We start from the raw sequence: 10082 nt of genomic DNA, 5'->3' as shown, positions 1-10082 counted from the left end.
TCACCAGTACAAGTACTACAAGTATCAGGCAGGAGCCCCCGGCGGGACCACCGCACCCCCCACCAGTACAAGTACTACAAGTATCAGCAGGAGCCCCCGGCGGGACCACCGCACCCCCCACCAGTACAAGTACTACAAGTATCAGCAGGAGCCCCCGGCGGGACCACCGCACCCCCCACCAGTACAAGTACTACAAGTATCAGCAGGAGCCCCCGGCGGGACCACCGCACCCCCCACCAGTACAAGTACTACAAGTATCAGCAGGAGCCCCCGGCGGGACCACCGCACCCCCCACCAGTACAAGTACTACAAGTATCAGCAGGAGCCCCCGGCGGGACCACCGCACCCCCCACCAGTACAAGTACTACAAGTATCAGCAGGAGCCCCCGGCGGGACCACCGCACCCCCCACCAGTACAAGTACTACAAGTATCAGCAGGAGCCCCCGGCGGGACCACCGCACCCCCCACCAGTACAAGTACTACAAGTATCAGCAGGAGCCCCCGGCGGGACCACCGCACCCCCCACCAGTACAAGTACTACAAGTATCAGCAGGAGCCCCCGGCGGGACCACCGCACCCCCCACCAGTACAAGTACTACAAGTATCAGCAGGAGCCCCGGCGGGACCACCGCACCCCCCACCAGTACAAGTACTACAAGTATCAGCAGGAGCCCCCGGCGGGACCACCGCACCCCCCACCAGTACAAGTACTACAAGTATCAGCAGGAGCCCCCGGCGGGACCACCGCACCCCCCACCAGTACAAGTACTACAAGTATCAGCAGGAGCCCCCGGCGGGACCACCGCACCCCCCACCAGTACAAGTACTACAAGTATCAGCAGGAGCCCCCGGCGGGACCACCGCACCCCCCACCAGTACAAGTACTACAAGTATCAGCAGGAGCCTCCGGCGGGACCACCGCACCCCCCACCAGTACAAGTACTACAAGTATCAGCAGGACCCCCGGCGGGACCACCGCACCCCCCACCAGTACAAGTACTACAAGTATCAGCAGGAGCCCCCGGCGGGACCACCGCACCCCCCACCAGTACAAGTACTACAAGTATCAGCAGGAGCCCCCGGCGGGACCACCGCACCCCCCACCAGTACAAGTACTACAAGTATCAGCAGGAGCCCCCGGCGGGACCACCGCACCCCCCACCAGTACAAGTACTACAAGTATCAGCAGGAGCCTCCGGCGGGACCACCGCACCCCCCACCAGTACAAGTACTACAAGTATCAGCAGGACCCCCGGCGGGACCACCGCACCCCCCACCAGTACAAGTACTACAAGTACCAGCAGGAGCCCCCGGCGGGACCACCGCACCCCCCACCAGTACAAGTACTACAAGTATCAGCAGGAGCCCCCGGCGGGACCACCGCACCCCCCACCAGTACAAGTACTACAAGTATCAGCAGGAGCCCCCGGCGGGACCACCGCACCCCCCACCAGTACAAGTACTACAAGTATCAGCAGGAGCCCCCGGCGGGACCACCGCACCCCCCACCAGTACAAGTACTACAAGTATCAGCAGGAGCCCCCGGCGGGACCACCGCACCCCCCACCAGTACAAGTACTACAAGTATCAGCAGGAGCCCCCGGCGGGACCACCGCACCCCCCACCAGTACAAGTACTACAAGTATCAGCAGGAGCCTCCGGCGGGACCACCGCACCCCCCACCAGTACAAGTACTACAAGTATCAGCAGGAGCCCCCGGCGGGACCACCGCACCCCCCACCAGTACAAGTACTACAAGTATCAGCAGGAGCCCCCGGCGGGACCACCGCACCCCCCACCAGTACAAGTACTACAAGTATCAGCAGGAGCCCCCGGCGGGACCACCGCCCCCCCCACCAGTACAAGTACTACAAGTATCAGCAGGAGCCCCCGGCGGGACCACCGCACCCCCCACCAGTACAAGTACTACAAGTATCAGCAGGAGCCCCCGGCGGGACCACCGCACCCCCCACCAGTACAAGTACTACAAGTATCAGCAGGAGCCCCCGGCGGGACCACCGCACCCCCCACCAGTACAAGTACTACAAGTATCAGCAGGAGCCCCCGGCGGGACCACCGCACCCCCCACCAGTACAAGTACTACAAGTATCAGCAGGAGCCCCCGGCGGGACCACCGCACCCCCCACCAGTACAAGTACTACAAGTATCAGCAGGAGCCCCCGGCGGGACCACCGCACCCCCCACCAGTACAAGTACTACAAGTATCAGCAGGAGCCTCCGGAGGGACCACCGCACCCCCCACCAGTACAAGTACTACAAGTATCAGCAGGAGCCCCCGGCGGGACCACCGCACCCCCCACCAGTACAAGTACTACAAGTATCAGCAGGAGCCCCCGGCGGGACCACCGCACCCCCACCAGTACAAGTACTACAAGTATCAGCAGGAGCCCCCGGCGGGACCACCGCACCCCCCACCAGTACAAGTACTACAAGTATCAGCAGGAGCCCCCGGCGGGACCACCGCACCCCCCACCCCAGTACAAGTACTACAAGTATCAGCAGGAGCCCCCGGCGGGACCACCGCACCCCCCACCAGTACAAGTACTACAAGTACCAGCAGGAGCCCCCGGCGGGACCACCGCACCCCCCACCAGTACAAGTACTACAAGTATCAGCAGGAGCCCCCGGCGGGACCACCGCACCCCCCACCAGTACAAGTACTACAAGTATCAGCAGGAGCCCCCGGCGGGACCACCGCACCCCCCACCAGTACAAGTACTACAAGTATCAGCAGGAGCCCCCGGCGGGACCACCGCACCCCCCACCAGTACAAGTACTACAAGTATCAGCAGGAGCCTCCGGCGGGACCACCGCACCCCCCACCAGTACAAGTACTACAAGTATCAGCAGGAGCCCCCGGCGGGACCACCGCACCCCCCACCAGTACAAGTACTACAAGTATCAGCAGGAGCCTCCGGCGGGACCACCGCGCCCCCCCCCAAGAACAAGTACTACAAGTATCAGCAGGAGCCTCCGGCGGGACCACCGCACCCCCCACCAGTACAAGTACTACAAGTATCAGCAGGAGCCCCCGGCAGGACCACCGCACCCCCCACCAGTACAAGTACTACAAGTATCAGCAGGAGCCCCCGGCGGGACCACCGCACCCCCCACCAGTACAAGTACTACAAGTATCAGCAGGAGCCCCCGGCGGGACCACCGCACCCCCCACCAGTACAAGTACTACAAGTATCAGCAGGAGCCCCCGGCGGGACCACCGCACCCCCCACCAGTACAAGTACTGCAAGTATCAGCAGGAGCCCCCGGCGGGACCACCGCACCCCCCACCAGTACAAGTACTACAAGTATCAGCAGGAGCCCCCGGCGGGACCACCGCACCCCCCACCAGTACAAGTACTACAAGTACCAGCAGGAGCCCCCGGCGGGACCACCGCACCCCCCACCAGTACAAGTACTACAAGTACCAGCAGGAGCCCCCGGCGGGACCACCGCACCCCCCACCAGTACAGGTACTACAAGTATCAGCAGGAGCCCCCGGCGGGACCACCGCACCCCCCACCAGTACAAGTACTACAAGTATCAGCAGGAGCCCCCGGCGGGACCACCGCACCCCCCACCAGTACAAGTACTACAAGTATCAGCAGGAGCCCCCGGCGGGACCACCGCACCCCCCACCAGTACAAGTACTACAAGTATCAGCAGGAGCCCCCGGCGGGACCACCGCACCCCCCACCCCAGTACAAGTACTACAAGTATCGGCAGGAGCCTCCGGCGGGAACACCGCACCCCCCACCAGTACAAGTACTACAAGTATCAGCAGGAGCCCCCGGCGGGACCACCGCACCCCCCACCCCAGTACAAGTACTACAAGTATCGGCAGGAGCCTCCGGCGGGACCACCGCACCCCCCAACACCAGTACAAGTACTACAAGTATCAGCAGGAGCCCCCGGCGGGAACACCGCACCCCCCACCAGTACAAGTACTACAAGTATCAGCAGGAGCCCCCGGCGGGACCACCGCACCCCCCACCCCAGTACAAGTACTACAAGTATCAGCAGGAGCCCCCGGCGGGACCACCGCACCCCCCAACACCAGTACAAGTACTACAAGTATCAGCAGGAGCCCCCGGCGGGACCACCGCACCCCCCACCAGTACAAGTACTACAAGTATCAGCAGGAGCCCCCGGCGGGACCACCGCACCCCCCACCCCAGTACAAGTACTACAAGTATCAGCAGGAGCCCCCGGCGGGACCACCGCACCCCCCACCAGTACAAGTACTACAAGTATCAGCAAGAGCCTCCGGCGGGACCACCGCACCCCCCACCAGTACAAGTACTACAAGTATCAGCAGGAGCCCCCGGCGGGACCACCGCACCCCCCACCAGTACAAGTACTACAAGTACCAGCAGGAGCCCCCGGCGGGACCACCGCACCCCCCACCAGTACAAGTACTACAAGTATCAGCAGGAGCCCCCGGCGGGACCACCGCACCCCCCACCAGTACAAGTACTACAAGTATCAGCAGGAGCCCCCGGCGGGACCACCGCACCCCCCACCAGTACAAGTACTACAAGTATCAGCAGGAGCCCCCGGCGGGACCACCGCACCCCCCACCAGTACAAGTACTACAAGTATCAGCAGGAGCCCCCGGCGGGACCACCGCACCCCCCACCAGTACAAGTACTACAAGTATCAGCAGGAGCCTCCGGCGGGACCACCGCACCCCCCACCAGTACAAGTACTACAAGTATCAGCAGGAGCCCCCGGCGGGACCACCGCACCCCCCACCAGTACAAGTACTACAAGTATCAGCAGGAGCCCCCGGCGGGACCACCGCACCCCCCACCAGTACAAGTACTACAAGTATCAGCAGGAGCCCCCGGCGGGACCACCGCACCCCCCACCAGTACAAGTACTACAAGTATCAGCAGGAGCCCCCGGCGGGACCACCGCACCCCCCACCAGTACAAGTACTACAAGTATCAGCAGGAGCCCCCGGCGGGACCACCGCACCCCCCCACCAGTACAAGTACTACAAGTATCAGCAGGAGCCCCCGGCGGGACCACCGCACCCCCCACCAGTACAAGTACTACAAGTATCAGCAGGAGCCTCCGGCGGGACCACCGCACCCCCCACCAGTACAAGTACTACAAGTATCAGCAGGAGCCCCCGGAGGGACCACCGCACCCCCCACCAGTACAAGTACTACAAGTATCAGCAGGAGCCCCCGGCGGGACCACCGCACCCCCCACCAGTACAAGTACTACAAGTATCAGCAGGAGCCCCCGGCGGGACCACCGCACCCCCCACCAGTACAAGTACTACAAGTATCAGCAGGAGCCCCCGGCGGGACCACCGCACCCCCCGACACCAGTACAAGTACTACAAGTATCAGCAGGAGCCCCCGGCGGGACCACCGCACCCCCCACCAGTACAAGTACTACAAGTATCAGCAGGAGCCCCCGGCGGGACCACCGCACCCCCCACCAGTACAAGTACTACAAGTATCAGCAGGAGCCCCCGGCGGGACCACCGCGCCCCCCACCAGTACAAGTACTACAAGTATCAGCAGGGGCCCCCGGCGGGACCACCGCACCCCCCACCAGTACAAGTACTACAAGTATCAGCAGGAGCCCCCGGCGGGACCACCGCACCCCCCACCAGTACAAGTACTACAAGTATCAGCAGGAGCCCCCGGCGGGACCACCGCACCCCCCACCAGTACAAGTACTACAAGTATCAGCAGGAGCCCCGGGCGGGACCACCGCACCCCCCACCAGTACAAGTACTACAAGTATCAGCAGGAGCCCCCGGCGGGACCACCGCACCCCCCACCAGTACAAGTACTACAAGTATCAGCAGGAGCCCCCGGCGGGACCACCGCACCCCCCACCAGTACAAGTACTACAAGTATCAGCAGGAGCCCCCGGCGGGACCACCGTACCCCCCACCAGTACAAGTACTACAAGTGTCAGCAGGCTGCAGCTCCCCGGCGGTCCTCTCTGCAGGAATAGATGTCCTTCTCGCCTCCTGCAGCGCCGCCCGACATCCCGCAGACCCCCGAGGACCCCCACGGCCGCTGTAAAGTTTGGCCCCTCCGCGGGGCTCCGGCGGCTGCAGTCCCAGCTCTCGCCGGCAGGTGGCGCTATGCCAATCACACAAATCAGGGAAAAATTGGAAAAAATTGAGAGCGGAGAGGTCGGCGGCCTGCGCGGGAGGAGGGGCCCCCGGGCCGGAGGAGTGGCCCCTGCAGCCCCCGGGGCCCCCGCACCCGCCGGAGCGCCGCACGGATTTCTGCACGTTGGGGATCTTTTATTTGCAATATGAAAAATGGGCAAAGCGGGCACGGCGGGGGGAGGGGCGGGCGAGCCGGGCAGCGGGGTCCCTGCAGAGACCCCCGGGCAGCCGGCGCGGCCCCCTCCCCCACTCACAGCCGGCGCGGACCCCACGGCTAGCAGGGCTGAGCAGGCAGGCTGCACTGTACCCCCCGCACACACAGGGGGCGCCGCCGAGCAGCAGGGCCGCCGGTCCTACCTGGCAGGGGTGCAGGGGCGGCTCCGCGGCCGGCTGCAGGCGATCAGTCCCCGGCTCCCTGGCAGTCTCGGCCCGGGAGAGTTGAGCGGATCGGCTGTAGGGGGAGGAGACGGAGAGACGGGAGGAGGCCGGAGGAGGAGAGAGAGGAGGAGGGTCGCCGGGATGTCACTGCATGTACGGGGGCCGCGGTGTGATGGGAACGTGGAGAGGATGGAGGATGATATGTGTGATGGTGATGTACAGTGTATGGAGGATGATATGTGTGATGGGAATGTACAGTGTATGGAGGATGTATGTGTGATGGTGATATACAGTGTATGGAGGATGATATGTGTGATGGTGATGTACAGTGTATGGGGGATGATATGTGTGATGGTAATGTACAGTGTATGGAGGATGTATGTGTGATGGTAATGTACAGTGTATGGGGGATGATATGTGTGATGGTAATGTACAGTGTATGGAGGATGATATGTGTGATGGGAATGTACAGTGTATGGAGGATGATATGTGTGATGGTAATGTACAGTGTGTGGAGGATGATATGTGTGATGGGAATGTACAGTGTATGGGGGATGATATGTGTGATGGTAATGTACAGTGTATGGAGGATGATATGTGTGATGGGAATGTACAGTGTATGGAGGATGATATGTGTGATGGTAATGTACAGTGTATGGAGGTGGATATGTGTGATGGTAATGTACAGTGTATGGAGGATGATATGTGTGATGGTGATGTACAGTGTATGTAGGATATGTGTGATGGTAATGTACAGTGTATGGAGGATGATATGTGTGATGGTAATGTACAGTGTATGGAGGATGATATGTGTGATGGTGATGTACAGTGTATGTAGGATATGTGTGATGGTAATGTACAGTGTATGGAGGATGATATGTGTGATGGTAATGTACAGTGTATGGAGGATGATATGTGTGATGGTGATATACAGTGTATGGAGGATGATATGTGTGATGGGAATGTACAGTGTATGGAGGATGATATGTGTGATGGTAATGTACAGTGTATGGAGGTGGATATGTGTGATGGTAATGTACAGTGTATGGAGGATGATATGTGTGATGGTGATGTACAGTGTATGTAGGATATGTGTGATGGTAATGTACAGTGTATGGAGGATGATATGTGTGATGGTAATGTACAGTGTATGGAGGATGATATGTGTGATGGTGATGTACAGTGTATGTAGGATATGTGTGATGGTAATGTACAGTGTATGGAGGATGATATGTGTGATGGTAATGTACAGTGTATGGAGGATGATATGTGTGATGGTGATATACAGTGTATGGAGGATGATATGTGTGATGGGAATGTACAGTGTATGGAGGATGATATGTGTGATGGTAATGTACAGTATATAGAGGATGATATGTGTGATGGTAAAATACAGTGTATGGAGGATGGTATGTGCAATGATAATTTTCAGTGTATGTAGGATATGTGTGATGGTAATGTACAGTGTATGGAGGATGATATGTGTGATGGTGATGTACAGTGTATGTAGGATATGTGTGATGGGAATGTATAGTACATGGAGGATGATATGTGTGATGGTAATGTACAGTGTATGGAGGATGATATGTGTGATGGGAATGTACAGTGTATGGGGGATGATATGTGTGATGGTGATATACAGTGTATGGAGGATGATATGTGTGATGGTAATGTACAGTGTATGGAGGATGATATGTGTGATGGTAATGTACAGTGTATGGAGGATGATATGTGTGATGGTGATGTACAGTGTGTGGAGGATGATATGTGTGATGGTGATGTACAGTGTATGGAGGATGATATGTGTGATGGGAATGTACAGTGTATGGAGGATGGTATGTCTGATGGTAATGTACAGTGTATGGAGGATGATGTGTGTGATGTTTAATGTACAGTGTATGGAGGATGATATGTGTGATGGTGATATACAGTGTATGGAGGATGATATGTGTGATGGTGATGTACAGTGTGTGGAGGATGATATGTGTGATGGTGATGTACAGTGTATGGAGGATGATATGTGTGATGGTGATGTACAGTGTATGGAGGATGATATGTGTGATGGTAATGTACAGTGTATGGAGGATGATATGTGTGATGGGAATGTACAGTGTATGGAGGATGATATGTGTGATGGGAATGTACAGTGTATGGAGGATGATATGTGTGATGGGAATGTACAGTGTATGGAGGATGATATGTGTGATGGGAATGTACAGTGTATGGAGGATGATATGTGTGATGGTGATATAGTGTATGGAGGATGGTATGTGTGATGGTGATGTATAGTGTATGGAGGATGGTATGTGTGATGGTGATATAGTGTATGGAGGATGATATGTGTGATGCTAATGTACAGTGTATGGAGGATGATATGTGTGATGGTAATGTACAGTGTATGGAGGATGATATGTGTGAACGGAATGTACAGTGTATGGAGGATGATATGTGTGATGGTAACATACAGTGTATGGTGGATGATATGTGTGACAGTAATGTACAGTGTATGGGGGATGATATGTGTGATGGGAATGTACAGTGTATGGAGGATGATATGTGTGATGGTAACATACAGTGTATGGTGGATGATATGTGTGATGGTAACATACAGTGTATGGAGGATGGTATTTCTGATGGTAATGTACAGTGTATGGAGGATGATATGTGTGATGGTAATGTACAGTGTATGGAGGATGATATGTGTGATGGTAATGTACAGTGTATGGAGGATGATATGTGTGATGGTAATGTACAGTGTATGGAGGATGGTATGTCTGATGGTAATGTACAGTGTATGGAGGATGATATGTGTGATGGGACTGTACAGTGTATGGAGGATGATATGTGTGATGGTAATGTACAGTGTATGGAGGATGATATGTGTGATGATAATGTACAGTGTGTGGAGGATGATATGTGTGATGGTAATGTACAGTGTATGGAGGATGATATGTGTGATGGTAATGTACAGTGTGTGGAGGATATGTGTGATGGTGATATACAGTGTATGGGGGATGATATGTGTGATGGTAATGTACAGTGTATGTAGGATATGTGTGATGGTGATATACAGTGTATGGAGGATGGTATGTGTGATGGTAATGTACAGTGTATGGAGGATGATATGTCTGATGGTAATGTACAGTGTATGGAGGATGATATGTGTGATGGGACTGTACAGTGTATGGAGGATGATATGTGTGATGGGAATGTACAGTGTATGGAGGATGATATGTGTGATGGGAATGTACAGTGTATGGAGGATGATATGTGTGATGGTAATGTACAGTGTGTGGAGGATGATATGTGTGATGGTAATGTACAGTGTATGGAGGATGATATGTGTGATGGTAATGTACAGTGTATGGAGGATGATATGTGTGATGGTAATGTACAGTGTGTGGAGGATATGTGTGATGGCAATGTACAGTGTATGGAGGATGATATGTGTGATGGTGATGTACAGTGTATGGAGGATGATATGTGTGATGGTAATGTACAGTGTGTGGAGGATATGTGTGATGGTAATGTACAGTGTAT

The 10082-nt window shown here is 56.4% G+C and overlaps 1 protein-coding gene across 3 annotated transcripts in view; it reads right to left on the bottom strand.

The window, feature by feature from the left end:
- Window positions 1-6618, bottom strand: part of ZNF618 (zinc finger protein 618) — a 166919-nt gene extending 160301 nt beyond the window's left edge. For all 3 annotated transcript variants that reach the window (XM_066580007.1, XM_066580008.1, XM_066580009.1), the window contains exon 1: window positions 6522-6618. The gene's annotated coding sequence lies outside the window, so the exon portion shown is untranslated. The remainder of the gene's footprint in view (window positions 1-6521) is intronic.
- Window positions 6619-10082: the final 3464 nt, after the last annotated feature.

The sequence above is a fragment of the Eleutherodactylus coqui genome, chromosome 10, assembly GCF_035609145.1.
Source record: "Eleutherodactylus coqui strain aEleCoq1 chromosome 10, aEleCoq1.hap1, whole genome shotgun sequence".
NCBI lineage: Eukaryota > Metazoa > Chordata > Amphibia > Anura > Eleutherodactylidae > Eleutherodactylus > Eleutherodactylus coqui.
Note: the sequence above shows the minus strand (reverse complement) of the source record. Positions and strands in the feature narration are given on the sequence as shown.